Consider the following 15,368-nt stretch of genomic DNA (forward strand, 5'->3'; position numbering starts at 1 on the left):
CAACCTTGGATGGTATCGGTGGATCATCATGCTGACTACACAGCAGAGGCTATGTCCGCCAGGGCAAGGTGACCCACTCATTCCTCCTCCTGGAAACACCTCTCTGCACCCAGCCTTAGCCTGTGATGTGGAGGAAATGGGGAGATGGCCTTCCACCCAGAGAATCAGACAGTAGCCAGGCCAACCTGGGAGCCAGCCAGCAAAAGCCTCAGCATCACTTTGCTTTGGGGAGGACTGTGGTCAGACACCTGACGCTGGGGTATACCCAGGTCCTGCAGCTACTGGGCCAATCAAGATGTCTCAGAGCTTGGTTCCCATGGTGCTCTGGAATCATTATTCCACCCACCCCCTCCTGGGGCTGAACTGAGGCTACAGTGAGTTGTTACACATCTACCCCTAGACGTAGGTGTGAAGGCCCCATCCTCCCTCTCTAAAGGCATTCCTGGCTTCTGCATCTCTCTGTCCTGCCAGCTTCTACACAGGGCACCACGCTCTGTGCTCCTCAGATGAGAGTCACAAGATCTGCCACGTGTCCACCCTGGTGGAGGCAGACTACGTTCAGGGAACATGGCCACTTGGCTCACTTCACTTTCTAAACCTGGTCCTGACCATTGGACCCAGGTTTCTGCAGTATAGGACAGGCTAGCAGGTGAAGAGAAGGCCCCTGGACTGGAATATAGCACCCTGGGAGACACTAAACTATAGGCATTAGACACAGACTCTGTAAGCTAGGGGACATGAGAACTTAATCTCTCTGAACCTCAGTTACAAGGAATAAATGAACGGATGGATGGATGGATGGATATGGGACTACCTAGAACAAAGCCTGAATGATGACTGTTCTGATTATTAAAGAAATTAAAATCTAGCCGGGTGCAGTGGCTCACACCTGTAATCCTAGCTACTCAGGAGGCTGAGATCTGAGGATCAAGGTTCAAAGCCAGCCTGGGCCCAAAAGGACCTGAGACTCTTATCTCCAGTTAACCTCTAGAAAATGGGAAGTGGGGCTTGGCTCAAGGGTAGGGTAGTAGCTTTGAGCTGAAGAACTCAGGGACAGAATCCAGGCCAAGTTCAAGCCCCATGATACCCCCAAAATATCCAATGCTTCACACTTAATGTACTCCTAGATACTCAGAAGGCTGAGATCTCAGACCTGATATAGAAGTTCAGAGACAATCAGATAGGAAAATCCAGGAGACTCATTTCCAAGGAACTACCAAAAAGCCAGAAATGAAGCTGTAGTTCAAGTGCTGGCCTTGAATGAAAAGCTAAGGGACAGTGCTCAGGCCCAGGCCCACAGGACTAGCATTGAAGGAAGGGAGGCAGGGAGGAGAAAAAGAAGAAAGAAGGAAGGGAGGGAGGGAGAGAGAGAGGGAGGGAGGGAGGGAGGAAGAGGGAAGGAAAGGAAAACAAGAAATTTAGGTTGTTTGGAACTATGGATCAATAAATGAGCAAATGATCAACAAAATGAGCAAAAACACTAGCCAGAAGTGTGGCATGGGAAACTCAGACCTGCCTAAAGGCCTGAGCTGCCAGCAGGGAATCTGCCACCCTCTGTCCTGCTGCCAGTCATCCCCACAGGCCATTAGGGACCTGGCATCAATGATGGAGATGGGAGGACCCCAGGGCAAGCTGGGAAGGGTGGCCAAGGCTCTGCCAGGAGTGACACAAGCATCACACCTCAGGACAGCCTTTCCAGGTTTCCCAGGTGACTAAGCCACTGCACTGCAGGAAGTCAGACAGGTGTGCAGCCTCTCATCAACTGAAAAGTCACTCCACACACGTCACTGTGAGATAGCAGGGCACAGGACTGGTTCTGAGGGGCCCCTAACCTTCAGGAAGCCAGGCTTCCAGCCAGACACTGGGGCACATGACCAGATTACACAAAGCTCTGGCTACGAAGCCAGCTGGGCACAGAGACAGAAGACAGAGCAGGAAAGGGCAGCAGGGGCAAGGCAGAGGGACAAGAGGTGAGGGAGACACAGGAAAACCCTCTGGCCCAGGTTACTCATCTGAATTTGACAGTTGGTTTTGCTATCCATCTGACCTTGTACGAGTTGCCTTGCCTCCCTGAACCTCAGTTTCCCCTTTTACAAAGGAAGGATAAGACTTCACCAGGTTGTTTTTAAGAATTTGGTGAGTTTGTGAATAAAAACATTAAAAACTGGAAAGGAAAGCCAGGTGTGGTGATGCATGCCTGTAATCCAGTACCTATAAAGCTGAGGCAGATTCTGAATTCAAGGCCAGCCTGGGCTACATAACAAAACTCTGATTCAAAAAACAGGTAAGCCAGGTACTGATGGTTCACACCTGTAATCCTAAATACTCAGAGGCTGAGATCTGAGGGCCAAGGTTTGAAATCAGGACAGATCCAAAATATGGAGGAGACTCTCCATTAACCACCAAAAGGTGGAAGTGGAGGTGTGACAAGTAGTAAAGCACCAACCTTGAGTAGAGAAAGCTAATACCAGACTCTGAATTCATGCCCTCTCAACGGTGTGAGTGCACACACACATACACAGTCCCTGAAAAGTGAAACAGGGATATAGTTCAGATGCACAGCACATTAGCAGGCATAAGGCCCTGTGTTCAATCCCAGGTACTTATGATTATGATTATGATGATTATTATTAATGCATGACAAACTAAGGTTAGAAGTTAAAGTAACTTATCTGAGATGGCATGGCTGATTAAAATAGGAGCTGCTTAAAACAGAAATTGAGGTGGGTCCCTCCAGGGTACCAGGCAGGCCCAACTCCATCGTAACACTCCTGAGTTCTCATCTCCTCTTGGGGCTCCCCTTTGCCACCTGTTCAGCAAAGATCAGGGAACAGATGGGGCTGTGAACCCCAATTTCCTAATCTGCAAAACTGAGATGCCATTTTCAGTGCTTCCCCCAGTGTCCTGGACCGGCTCCAGGCAGGGCTGCCGCTCAGCAGTAGAGCACATGCGCTGGGAGCACCAAAAAGAAAGAAGGCTCCAGCAATGATAGCTCCGTCCCCAGGCAGAGGATCAGCACAGTTTCTCAGTCAGTCGTAACTGGGTGGCTGTCCTGGACGGCAGCCGCAAGGGAAGCTGGGCCTGTCTGGGAGAGGAATGGATGCGGATTCAAAGCTCACCAGCAGGGTGGGGATCCAGGTAACACCCTTTCCTCACTTGGAAAGTGAGCTGTGCTAGATTATTCAGTCCAGGCTATTATTGTGGAGGGTGGAGGAGGGAGCTCACACTTCCCAGGACCTTCCTGTTCCTCATCCTCAAAGCTAGGCAGCAGCTGGGCTGGAGCTGAGCTTTTCCCTTAGGACTGGGCAGAGGCCCCCACCAAAGGCCCCCACCCCACACCAGAGGCAGGTTCTGGTGGAGTCCAGCTAAGGAAAAGAAGTACATTGAACCTAGCACCTCCTGGGCCTGTTCCTTCACTCCCTGTCTATACCCTTACTAAACCTAGTCTGGTTCTAGGATGTTTTTCCTTCCATGTGCCACATCTGATTAGCTGTTTATGGCTGGCTGCCTCCCTGGAGAACCATAGTGCATTTGGTGGGGGGGGAGGGGAGAGAGGAGAGAGAGAGAGAGAGAGAGAGAGAGAGAGAGAGAGAGAGAGAGAGAGAGAGAGAGAGCAGTGATTGATTGGTGACATGTGGCATGGGCACAGGACAGGAGAGTAGCGGTACATGTGTCAGCTATGTGCTAGTTACGAACTTGCAAAGTCCAAAGGCCTTGTTTCATGGAAGTGATGGTATTTGGTTGGGATAACCAGAAGCCAAAAGATGGAGGGGGATTTGCCCAGCATGAAATGGCATAACTAGGATTCAAACTCAGGCTCCCTGCTAGAACTGTCATTGTCTTCTGAACTGAGGGATAATGAGTGAGGCTCCTTATCTATGAGAAGAGATGTTACTACCTGACCCAGAGTGATTGGCTCCCCCATACAACCCCTCCCCCGTAACCCCCCCCCCCCCATGAGAACCCTATCCCTCCCAGAGACAGATGGTTTAGCCTAAGACCAACATACAGTAAGTCCTCTTCCTTTCACAGACATGCTGGGCAGGAGACCTAAATTAGAGTCTCATTTGCGCTTTCTAGCTGTGTGACTTTGAGACTGTTACTCAACTTCTCTGAGCTTCTGTTCTCTCCTTATTTGGAAATGGGCAAAATAACAAGCTAAGGTCATTCAAAGCAGCTCAGATTTTGGCACAGAGGAAGCCCTTAAATGCTAATTATAAGGATGAGTCAAGGGCTAGAAAACAACAGGAGTATTGTGACACCCCCCCCCCAAAAAAAACTTAGGCAATCAAGGCAAGTGCTTGAGCAAACAATTGAGAGGAAATCTGATTACCTTTGTTTCTTCACAATTATTCCAATTATTTTGAAGTAAGGAACAGATTTCTGTAAGATGTCCTCCGTGTCACAGACATCTGTGGCTATCCTCCCAACTAGAGGGGCCCTGCCTCAGTTTCCTCATCTGTAGTATGGGGTGGATGATGGTGTCTGCCATTGGAGTCTGCCACAATGCCCAATAACCAATCTTAAGGTGAGGACACAGGCATCCACCAGCAGTTAGAGAAGACAGTGAGCTTTATTTTGAGGGGGAGGAGCTTAATGAGAGGAAGGAGTGGAGGCGGGAGAAGAAATGAGGAACAGGGGAGGGGTCTCCTCCCCACCGACGCTGGTGAGAGGTAAGCCTGCAATCCACCTTCACTGGAGAAGGGACAGGAAAGTCACAGGGAAAGAGAAGCAATGTGAAGAAAGACTGGGACTGAAACAGCGCCAGAGGGCAAGTGGCAGCCAGGAGATTCCACCAGGGTCAGGAAGCCCCAGCTGAGGGTAGGGAGGGGGCCAGGAAAATAGGTAGACCTAATAAAAAGTCAAAGGCTCCCGTGCAAGGGTGGCTCATGGCTGGAATCTTACTTAGCTACGCAGGAAGCTGAGATCTGAAGACCACAGTTTAAAGCCAACCTGGGCAGAAAAGCTTGTGAGACACTTATCTACAATTAACTAGTAAAAGCTGGAAGTAGAGGTGGCGGTATGGCTCAAGTGGTAGGTCACCAGCATTGGATGAATAGCTGAGTGTAAGATCCTTAGTTCAAGGTTCAGTACTGCCCCCCACCACACACACACACACACACACACACACACACACACACACACACACACACACACACACACACACACAGGCAAAAGGCCTGGCACCTTAGGATTCATCTCTAGTACAAAAAAAAAAACCCAAAACACCACAAGGTACACCCATATAAAGGTTGCATTTAGTTTAGCTGTTTGTTTTTGTTGGTTGTAGAGTTTGAACTCAGAGCCTGGGCGCCATCCCTTAGCCTCTTTTGTTCAGGGCTAGCACTCTATCACTTTGAGCTACAGTACCACTTCCAGTTTTCTGATGTTTAACTGGAGATAAGTGTCTCATGGATTTTCCTGCCTGGACTGGCTTTGAACTACAATCTTCAGCTCTCAAACCCCTGAGTATTAGCTTGAATTACAAGCAAGAACGACACATCACTGGCTGCATTTAGCTTTATTTGGTGTTTTTCTTTGGTAGGACTGGGGATTTGAACTCAGAGCCTAACACTTGCTAGGGAGGTTCATTTTTCAGGTTGAATCTTACGTTTTTATTGCTCAGACTAGCCTGGACAGCAATCCTCCTCTTTACCCCTCTTCCAGAGAGGCACATGCCACTATACCCAGCATCATGGTTGAGATGGGGTCTTTCAGAGCTCCTCAGAACCCCCAGTCTAACCACCAGTCTTCAAACCACAGTGATTCTGAGGTTCTCCCTGGCATCCTGGGACTCACCAACCTCTCAGTAAAAGGCAGATGAGGAGAGAGCCATGGGCAAAGAGAACACAATTATTCCAGGCTCATGTGTGGGGTATGGCATCAGGCAAGGGGACAGGAGGAAAGGGAACCTTCCCCCACCCCCAGAAGTGGCTGGGAAATCTCTGTAATAGAGCACCCCGTACTGTCAGTCTACACAGCAGGATGGCTGGGCAGGCTCACCGCAGCAGGCCATGAATGAAGGCTGTGGCCTTCTGACCAGGGTCCTATCCTGGCCCAAGCCTTCTGCAGCCATTTACATAAGGTTTGAGCCCACTTGTGTGACTCTGCCTCCCTTCCCAACTTCCAGGGTCCCAGAATCTGCATACTCAGGCCAGCCTGCGAAGTCTAGGGGAGGGGAGTGGCGAGCCCTATGCAAGGGGCTGGGGCGCGGAGGGGACTGCGGTAATGTGAAACAAGTAGCTGCCACTTAGCTCTCACCATTGTGGCCAGGCTGGAACTTGGCCTCAAGGGGCCACATCTTCTGATCTTTCCAGAGAAGCCAGAAACCCATGTTGGGTTTTTTTTTTTTTAAATGTAAAATGAAACCTCTGGTTTAACAACACCAGCAACTAAACTGAAGTTTTGAGCCCGTGGTCCCCTGCCCCGCTACGCCTTGTCACTTTGGGAGGGCAGTTTGTGCCTGACCTAGCATAACCTAGCACAGAGTCAGCCATAAAGACCTGAGGCTCCACTGTGTGCTGATGGCTCCAGGCCTGTATTTTTAGCTACTCAGGAGGCTGAGAACTAGAGGATCATGCTTTGAAACCATCTCAGGCAGAAAAGCATGAGACTTTCATCACAAAAGAAAGAAAAAGGGCTGGAAGCATGGCCTAGTGGTAGAGTGCTTGCCTAGAATGCATGAAGCCCTGGGTTCAATTCCTTGGTACCAAATACACAGAAAAAGCCAGAAGGGTACTGTGGCTCAAGGGTAGAGTCCTTGAGAAAGCCCAAGGATAGTACCCAAGCCCTGAGTCCAAGTGCCAGGACTGGTTTAAAAAAAAAAGAAAAAAAAGGGGTCAGGGCTTGGCTCAGCGGAAGCGCCCTTGCCTGGCAAGTGCAAGGTCCTAGGTTCGGGTCCCGGCTCTGGAAAAAAAAGCTATAAAAGACCAAAAAATTTAAAAAAAATTAAAAAAAGGAAAAGAAAAGAAAGAGGCTGAAAGTATAGCTGTGGCCCAAGTGGTAAAGGAATATCCTTAAGCATAAAAGCTCAGGGACAGCAAGCACCCAGGCCCTGAGCATAAGCCTCAGTACAGGCATGTACTGGGATTACACACATACACATGTACACACACACACACACACATCTGAGACACAAGGGACTCAGCTAGACTCATTCTAAGCCTAAGGGATGTCTCATGTCCCCTGCTGGTCTTCAGATATATTGGTTTATAATGAAGGAAACAGAGGCCCAGAGAGGAGAAGTGACACATAGAGATCAACACTTAACTCTGCTCTCCTGAGTATAAAACCCCTTGCCATCTACCTCTCCCCTTGAGCAGGTATTTCAAACCATAGCTACACTAAGGCCACATATGCAAATGATGTACACCAAATTCAGGGAACTGGTCAGCTCTGGAAAAGGCCACAGAGCGGACTGACCCTCATGGCTGTGTGTTCCTGGGCCGGAACCTTTTTCCTCTCCCAGGGTCTCAATCTGCCCTGCCAAGATGCCAGAGGAGAGAGCCAGCTTCTAAAGGTTTGCCAGCCCTGAAATTCTAGGCATCGATGAGAGCTCTCCAGCCACTATTTTGTGGCCTCAGACAAATGTAAAATAGTAATAATAACTCCATGGCAGCCAGGAAAGAACACTGCAATTTTTTTCATGCAATCCGACTCTCGATTACTGGAATTCAGAGGGACCAATGGTAATACTGGGGGCAACCTAACCGCCGTCATATAGTTAAACAAAAACACATCTGGTTTAACTTCTTCCTCCCTCCTTCCTCCATGCCCCCACCCCACCCCTCATCTCAAATGTTACCCCTTCATTTGAGAAGTCAAATGAAATGCAAACAATTGACTTCATGCCACAAGCAAGGCTGAGGGTTTGAGCACGGAAAACTTTTAAGTGTGGAGTTTTTCTGGGAGCAATTAGGAAATGTTGGGTGGGGTGGGGAGGGGGGTGGTATGGGAAGAGAAAAGTGGAGAGTATTCTTGAGTGTTCTTTGGATGTGAGTGTCCCATAACGACGCTGCTGTTCAGAGAGGCAAAGTGACTTGCCTGGGGGTCACACAGCTGGGGATGGGAACTGAGATGCTGCCTTTAATCCAGTACTTCTGTTAGCTTAGGCAGTGACTTCTCTCTGGCTCTCTGGGCTGTGGAAACTGTCTGCAGGAACCACTAACTTCTCAAGAACAACCCACAGGGGTGAAGCCCAAAGTTGGACAGCCATTTGTGACCTGGCTGGCCCTTTACATGACACAGGAGAGAAACTGAGGCTCTGAGAGATCAAGTAACTCATCCAGGCTCACCTAGCAGTTCTGAGAATGAACCTTCAGTTTACTTGAAAAGTTACGTTCACTGTACTTGAAAAGTTATGACATCTCCAGAAAAAAAAAAAAAAAAAAAAAAAAAAACCATGCCACACGCCCCAGCCCTGGCTTGCCAATGACGACTTGGACTTTGTGGACCTGGGGCTGAGTCAGCATTCCTGTGGCTGAGGGGAGAATTCCGTGTGGTTCTCAATCCAGCTTGCTCTTGCTCCCCAAAAACCCTCTCCTGGCTCTAGGCTTTGTACCAGAAAGCCAAGGAGGACAGATTTCAAGGCAAGAACTCCAGGCTCTGCCTCTGGATCCGGGACCCCTGGATGAAGAGGGGTACAGCATCATCAAGATAGCTAGACTTGGAATTTCAGTCCTACACATACAGAGCCATGGGCTCCCCATGTCACCTGTGTATGTCCTTTGGCAACTCACTGCCATCTTTTAAGATGTTTCTAAACAGGCATCTAATGTGTCAGGGAACACTGTATGTGTCACAGGCTGTGACATGGCAGTTTGTCCTACACAGGGCACTAAGAAACCCAAGAAGGCTCTGGAGACACAGAAGACAGAGCCAGAGCTGTTGCCAACCTGGAGCTGGGGGACCTGTGTTGTTTTTGTTTTGTCAGTACCAGGACTTGAACTAGGATCTTTGCACTTGCTAGTCTTACTTGCTCACAACTGGTGCTTTATGTCTTGAGCCACACCGCCAGCCTAACAGCTTTGCTGGATAATCAAAACTGAGAGACTCAGGCCATGAGTGTGGCCTAGTGGTAGAGTACTTGCCTAGCATGCATGACAAAACCCTGGATTTGATTCCTTGGTACCACATACACAAAAAAAAGCTGGAAGTGGTGCTGTGGATCAAGTGGTAGAGTGCTAACTTTGAGAAAGCTCAAGGACAGTGCCCAAGCCCTGAGTTCAAGCCCCAGGACTGGCCAAAAAAATAGTCTCATGGACTTTTCTGCCCAGGCTGGCTTTGAACCTTAATCCTTTGATTTCAGCTTCCTGATTAGCTAGGATTATAGATGTAAGGCACAAGTGTCTGGCTGCCACCATTGTCTTCAGTGCAGGATGAATCATATGGAGGCCTCACTAGAATCTATGCAGCCACAAAGAGGACTGAGGCACAAAGACGGAGCACAACAGGTCCCTGGTCACACAGTGAATCTGCCTTCTTTTTGCTGCAAGATCAGTTTTGCATGTGGTGTCACATCTGAACCTCTCTGTGAATCACCTTATTTCAGTTTTACAATGTCTATTTTGACACTCAAATTTTAAAGCCTGAAGAAAACATTATGCCAATGTCTACTCCACAAAGGGGAAGGAGCTTTTGTCTGTTTAATTTACTGCCCCATTCCCAAAAACTAGATCAACTGCATTTGTATAGACTTTTTTTTTCTGCATGCAGTTCAATTTTATTTTATTTTTATTTATTTATTTATTTATTTATTTATTTATTTGCCAGTCCTGGGCTTGAGCTCAGGGCCTGAGCACTGTCCTTGGACTTTCTCAAGGCTAGAGCTCTACCATTTGAGCCTCAGCACCACTTCCAGCTTTTTTCTATGTATGTGGTACTGAGGAATCAAATCCGGGTCTTTGTGCATGCTAGGCAAGCACTCTACCACTAGGCCAAACTCTCAGCCCGCAGTTCAATTTTATTATTCACTGTGGTCCGCATTTTTTGTGCCTGTCTTGGGCTTGAACTCAGGGACTGGGTTCTATCCCTGAGCTTCTTTTGCTCAAGGTTAGCACTCTACCACTTGAGCCACAAGCTCTACTTCTACTTTTCTGGTAGAAGACAAGAAGAGTCTAAAGGACTTTCCTTCAAGCTAGCTTTGAACTATAATCTTCAGATCTCAGCTTCCTAAGTAGCTAGGATTACAGGTGTGAGCCAGAGGTGTCTGGATATACTTAGCCTTTTAGAAAAAAAAAAAAAATGGGGGCCACAGGTCCTGACAAAGACATAGCCTTGTCTCACTCCATCAGTGGAACCGATGAAGTTTCTCCTGGAGAGGCCTGGGCGGGAAAAGAGCCAGTGGGAAGGACCAAAGATATGGAGGGTAGGATAGAGAGGGTGAAGAGAGGCCGGGGCAGGGTAGGGAGAGCCTGGGGGGAACCTCGCAGCCTACCCCCTCTCCTCTTGGGCAGCATGAGAAGAGCAAGGTATGTTGCAGGGCGTGAGGTCCAGGTTCAAATCCTAGCCCCACCAATCAAATCTGTAAAGCCGAGTCGGTGCCTGCAGGTGCTGGAGCAGGAACCTCCCATCCCATAAGCGCTTCTAGCTGCCTTCAGGGATGTGCAGCCAACTCCGGTCTCCCCGGACGGACTTCAGGGGATCTCAGAGTTCTTCTTTGGGGCTTGAGTTTACCATTTCTTTTCATCTCAAGGACCCCCCCCCCCAGGAGCCCGAGTGAAGCCCCCTTCCCCAGCCCCAATACGTACTGGGGAGGGTCGGAGGGGACACCGCAGGGTGAGGATAAGGCTTTCACTGCCTTCCACCCCTCCTCACCAGGGCGGGCTCCCTGGGCTCCGGAGCCCCTCTCTCTCCGGTCTCCCGGGTCTAGCCTCGACTCCAGCAGCGCAGCCCCTCGGGGGCGCTGCGGAGTCCGAGCTGACCACGTGTGGGCAACGGAGGGTGCCAGTCCCGGCCCGGGCCCAGCGGGCGGCAGCGGCCGCCGCGCGCAGGTGCCGAGCCGGGGGTGGGGTGCTGGTGAGTGTCCGGGGAGGTGGGAGACCCAGGGCTGCCTCGACGGCCCCCTCCGTGGACACAGCTCCGCGGGCGCCCCGTCCATCCTCCAGCCCGGGCCCCGCGCCCGCCCGCCCAGAGCGGAGCGGGACAAGTGGCGGGCGGGCGGGGGGGGGTTCCCAGTGGGTGCCCCCGGGTGGCCGGGGCGAGGTGCGGACGCGGGGACCCTCTGCTCGGCCGTGCGTCTCTGACGTCGCCGCCACCCGGGGCGCGGGCGCCGGGATCCCCCAGGCCGGCGGGGGTCCCCGGGAGTCCGGGCCCCGCGTGGCGTTCTTACCTGCGCCCAACTCGCGACGAGGGTCTGTCCCGGCACCGCGGCGGCGGGGGTCGGCGAGCTGGGACACCGGAGCGCGAGGTGGCCCCGGTCGCCTCCCCCGCCGGCTTTTAAAGGCGGCCCGGGGCGCGATGGCCCGGCCGCTCCCCGCCCCGGCCCGCCCCGCCCCGGCCCGAGCCCCGCGCCCCGCGCCCCGCGGCGGGCGGCGCAGCGCGCCCAGGGCGCCCCCTGCTGGAGGAGAGCGGGACGCCCGGCAGGGACGCCTGCGGGGGGCGGGGGAGGGGCGGGAGGAGGAGGGGGGGGAATGGGAGAGGGGGGCCGGGAAGCCGGGGTGGGATGGAGGGAGAGGCTGGGGAAGGACAGGGGCTGTTCCCCCCCCACACACACACACCTGTCCTGCAGCCCGGGGCCTGCCCCAGTCCAGCCCCTCTTGCCCCTTGGCCAGCTCCTATTTCTTTATCTCTGATCTCTTGGGACTGTCTTTGTCCCTCTTGGCCGTCTGTCTGCCTGCGCCTATCTGCCTTGAGCAGCTATCTAGGACTATTTACCTAGGATCTGGATTCCTCTCCATCTCTGCCCACGTGCCCTCGTCTCTGTCCACCAGTGTTTCTGACTCTCCCTCCCTCTCCAGACCCTTCCTGCCCCTCTATCCTTCTTGGTCTTGACTATGGGCAGAAGAAGTAGTGGGAAGGCCGCTCCCCACTTCTTACACTTTCCTCACCACACCCCTCCTTAAAGGAGGAAGGCTAAGCTGTATTCCAGCCAAGCCCCAGGACCTCTCCACGGGGTGCAGGAACAGGGCGCAGACAGCTTCCCAGGCAGTGGAGCCAGACAGCCCAGGCTCTGAACATCGCTGATGACCTTGGCCATTCCACTGACCTCTGTGGCCCGGCCCCCTCTCCTGAACAGGCAGATACCCTCTCACGGGCCTGTTACCTCCTGGTGTGCTGCTGGAGTCCTAGAACACTTAGGAAAGTTCATGGAAACTGAGCTTCTAAATAAATGAGGTGGGGGTGGAGACTGGGGGAGGGGGGAGGAGTGATGTTGGATGGTACAGGCTCTGTCCCAGCTCCCCAGGAACCACTGCCATCTCCCCCCTGAGGCCCACAGAAAATCTTCTGTCTACTTCTGGCCAAGGACACCCCTTCACCTTCCCTTTAGCTCTGTTTGCATGTTTCTCATAACAAGAGAGTTCATGTCTCCCCAGGTGGAGTGTCTTGGAAGTGGCCTTTGGGGCTGCCGGGAACAATCTGTGCTCTTAAGAGCCAGTCAGAGCTTTCAAGCGAGGAACTGCAATTCCTTGGAGCCACAGTGCCCCCAGTGGTTGCAGCCACCTTTCACTGAGAGTTATGAGGAAAGAAAAACAGCAGAGAGAGAAGGTTTCAGTGCCCACAGGATCAACTGCAGCCCAGAATTCTCTCTTCCACACTGCATGCCAGGCTCAAAGACTGGTGTCTTAAAATGCTTTCTCTTTCAACAAGCCCAATATACAGAGGGAAAAACTGAGGCCCACAGAAAGCATGTGAGTCCTCTTCAGGTTTAGAGCCAGAACTGAGTCCTGGAGCCAAAAACTAAGAATGTCTACATTTTGCTTTTATTTCTTCTTGTGTGTTTATACTGATAAGGTTTGTTTACAAAAGTACTAGAAAGTTTCCCTTTATAAGTAAGTATATATATTCAAAGCAAACCCAAATATTGAGTAAGCACTACTTATCCATGAATTTTGTTGGTTGAGTGATGATGACAAAAGTCATGGGGGTGGTGAGTGAATGGAGCTTAGGAAAAATTATCTCATCTACAGGAAGCTGGGATGAAAGGATAGTACTGGACCCCAACATAGAGTGAGAAGACTCTGTGATTGCTTACCGAGGGTCAGAGGACTGGAGAGACTATCAATAATGGCTGGGGGGGTGAGGGGGCGCCAGGAGTTTGGTCTAGTGGTAGAGTGCTTGCCTAGCATGCACGAAAACCTGTTCTAGTGGTAGAGTGCTTGCCTAGCATGCATGAAAACCTGGGTTCGATTCCTCAATACCACATACATAGAAAAAAGCTGGAAGTGGTGCTGTGGCTCAAGTGGTAGAGCACTAGCCTTGAGGAAAGCCCAAGGACAGTGCTTAGGCCCTGAGTTCAAAGCCCCAGGACTGGCAAAAAATAAAAAAATAATAATAATAATGGCTGGGATGTCCAGGAAAGTTCTTTCCCAGCCTGCACAGAAGCTGGGGAGAAAGCCAGCCTAGAGTTGAAGGCATCCCACCCATCTGAGTCTCCTACACAGCTGGGTGTGTCGTCCACTGGTTTGGTTCCATGCCAACCTAGATAACTGCCTCAATGGTTCATTCCAAACATCCGTACCTTGAAAGCCCAGGAATTGGTTGCCAGCAAGAGGATCTGGCCAAATGGTAACCAAGCCTGCCACCATCCTCCCTCTCACTTTCTCTTCCTGCTCCTGGCTCTAGTACGTATTCACTTCATGCCTGTTATTGTCCCTTCTCAGGAGGCTGAAATCTGAGGATCGTGGTTGGAAACCACCCCAGGTAAGAAAGTCCTCTATGACTCTTCTCTCCAATTAGTTGGCAAAAATCTTCCAGTGGTAGAGTCTTAAGTACAAAAGCAATGGGGTGGCATCCACGCCCTGCATCCAAGGCCAAGTATTAGCACATACTTAGTATTCTTCACCCGAGGGCTGGGGGTTGTGACTCTGTTAATTCATGTGAAATGGGGCCTTCCCTCCTCACCGGGTTCCACTTCTCCAGGCGCTGTTCACACCGCAAGGCAGCTAGCTCTGCCCTGGCTTGCAGGTGCGTGAATCAGGTCACTCTCCCTGCAGGCACAGATACCCTGTGGCTGGTTTGATAGCCTCTTAATGCAGACCAGACCCCAGGGTTCCAGGCTCAGGCTGGCAGAAAACTGCTCTCCACATCAGAACTCACATTAGCTACGTGAACAACATCCCTAGGGCTTTGTGTCTCCCCTGGCCTTGAAGAACCCCTCAGCCCTCAAGAGCTCACAGCCCCCTCAGATTCCCACACTGAGCATGGTAAGCTGAGCCAGATGGGTGTTCACCACCTCTGCTGGAACCGGGGAAACTGAAGGCCGAATGCTAGTTACTTAAAGGTCAAGGTCAGAACTGGAGCTAGAAGCCAAATTTGCTGATTCGAAGTCCAGGGCTCTTTCTACTCATTCTCTTAACTCCTTATGAAGTACATGTCATGAGCACTTTGCTTCAAACCAGTCTGAGGTCCACAGGACATGGAAACAGCTAGAGGCCAGCAGTCCAGGGCAGGCTAGGGACAGTCAGGGACTCCAGGGACAAGAATGAGGGAGAGAAAGGCAACAAGACCCAGAGAGTCTTGTTCCCAAGAATGTGGGGAGGAGTTGCCGTTGGCCAGGGGGCTGAGGCTGGACTCCTTGAAATCCCCATGGATCTTGCAAGCACCTTCATGCATTCAGCAGTGTGCCAGGCACCAGAGGAGGAACATGTGAGTGCAGCAAAGATGCCATTCCTAGTTAGGGAAGGCAGACAATGAATAATCAACCCTGTAAGCCAATCCGCAGTGGTTCACACCTGTGGTCTTAGATACTCAGGAGGCTGAGATCTGAGCTTTGTGGTTTGAAGCCAGCCCAGGTTCAAAAAGCCCATGAGACTCTCATGATCAATTCTCTACCCAAAAAGCTGGTAGTTGCCAGGTGCAGTGGCTCACACCTATAATTCTAGCTACTCAGGAGGCTGAGATCTGAGGATCATGGTTCAAAGCCAGCTCGGGCACTGAAGTCCTTGAGATTCTTATCTCCACTTAACCATAGAAAACTGGAAGTGGTGCTGTAGCTCAAGGAAGTAGTCTTGAACTGAAGAGTTCAGGGACAGTGCCCAGGCCCAGAGTTCAAGCCCCATGATTGACAAAAAATAAAACCAAAAACTGGTAGTGGAGCTGTGGCTAGAGTGGTAGGGTACCAGTACCCAAGCCCTGAGTTCTAACCGCAATGTGGGAGAAAGGAGGGAAAAAAGCCACCAACCATATGCATTATAAATGAGTAATTATAC

At 51.2% G+C, this 15,368-nt stretch overlaps 1 protein-coding gene across 1 annotated transcript in view; it reads right to left on the reverse strand.

Moving 5' to 3' along the window:
- Positions 1-11,461, reverse strand: part of Alpl (alkaline phosphatase, biomineralization associated) — a 56,592-nt gene extending 45,131 nt beyond the window's left edge. The window contains exon 1 of the mRNA XM_090335631.1: positions 11,330-11,461. The gene's annotated coding sequence lies outside the window, so the exon portion shown is untranslated. The remainder of the gene's footprint in view (positions 1-11,329) is intronic.
- Between the last annotated feature and the right edge of the window lie 3,907 nt (positions 11,462-15,368).

This window comes from Megascapheus bottae, chromosome 6, assembly GCF_031878675.1.
Source record: "Megascapheus bottae isolate mThoBot1 chromosome 6, mThoBot2.hap1, whole genome shotgun sequence".
Lineage (NCBI taxonomy): Eukaryota > Metazoa > Chordata > Mammalia > Rodentia > Geomyidae > Megascapheus > Megascapheus bottae.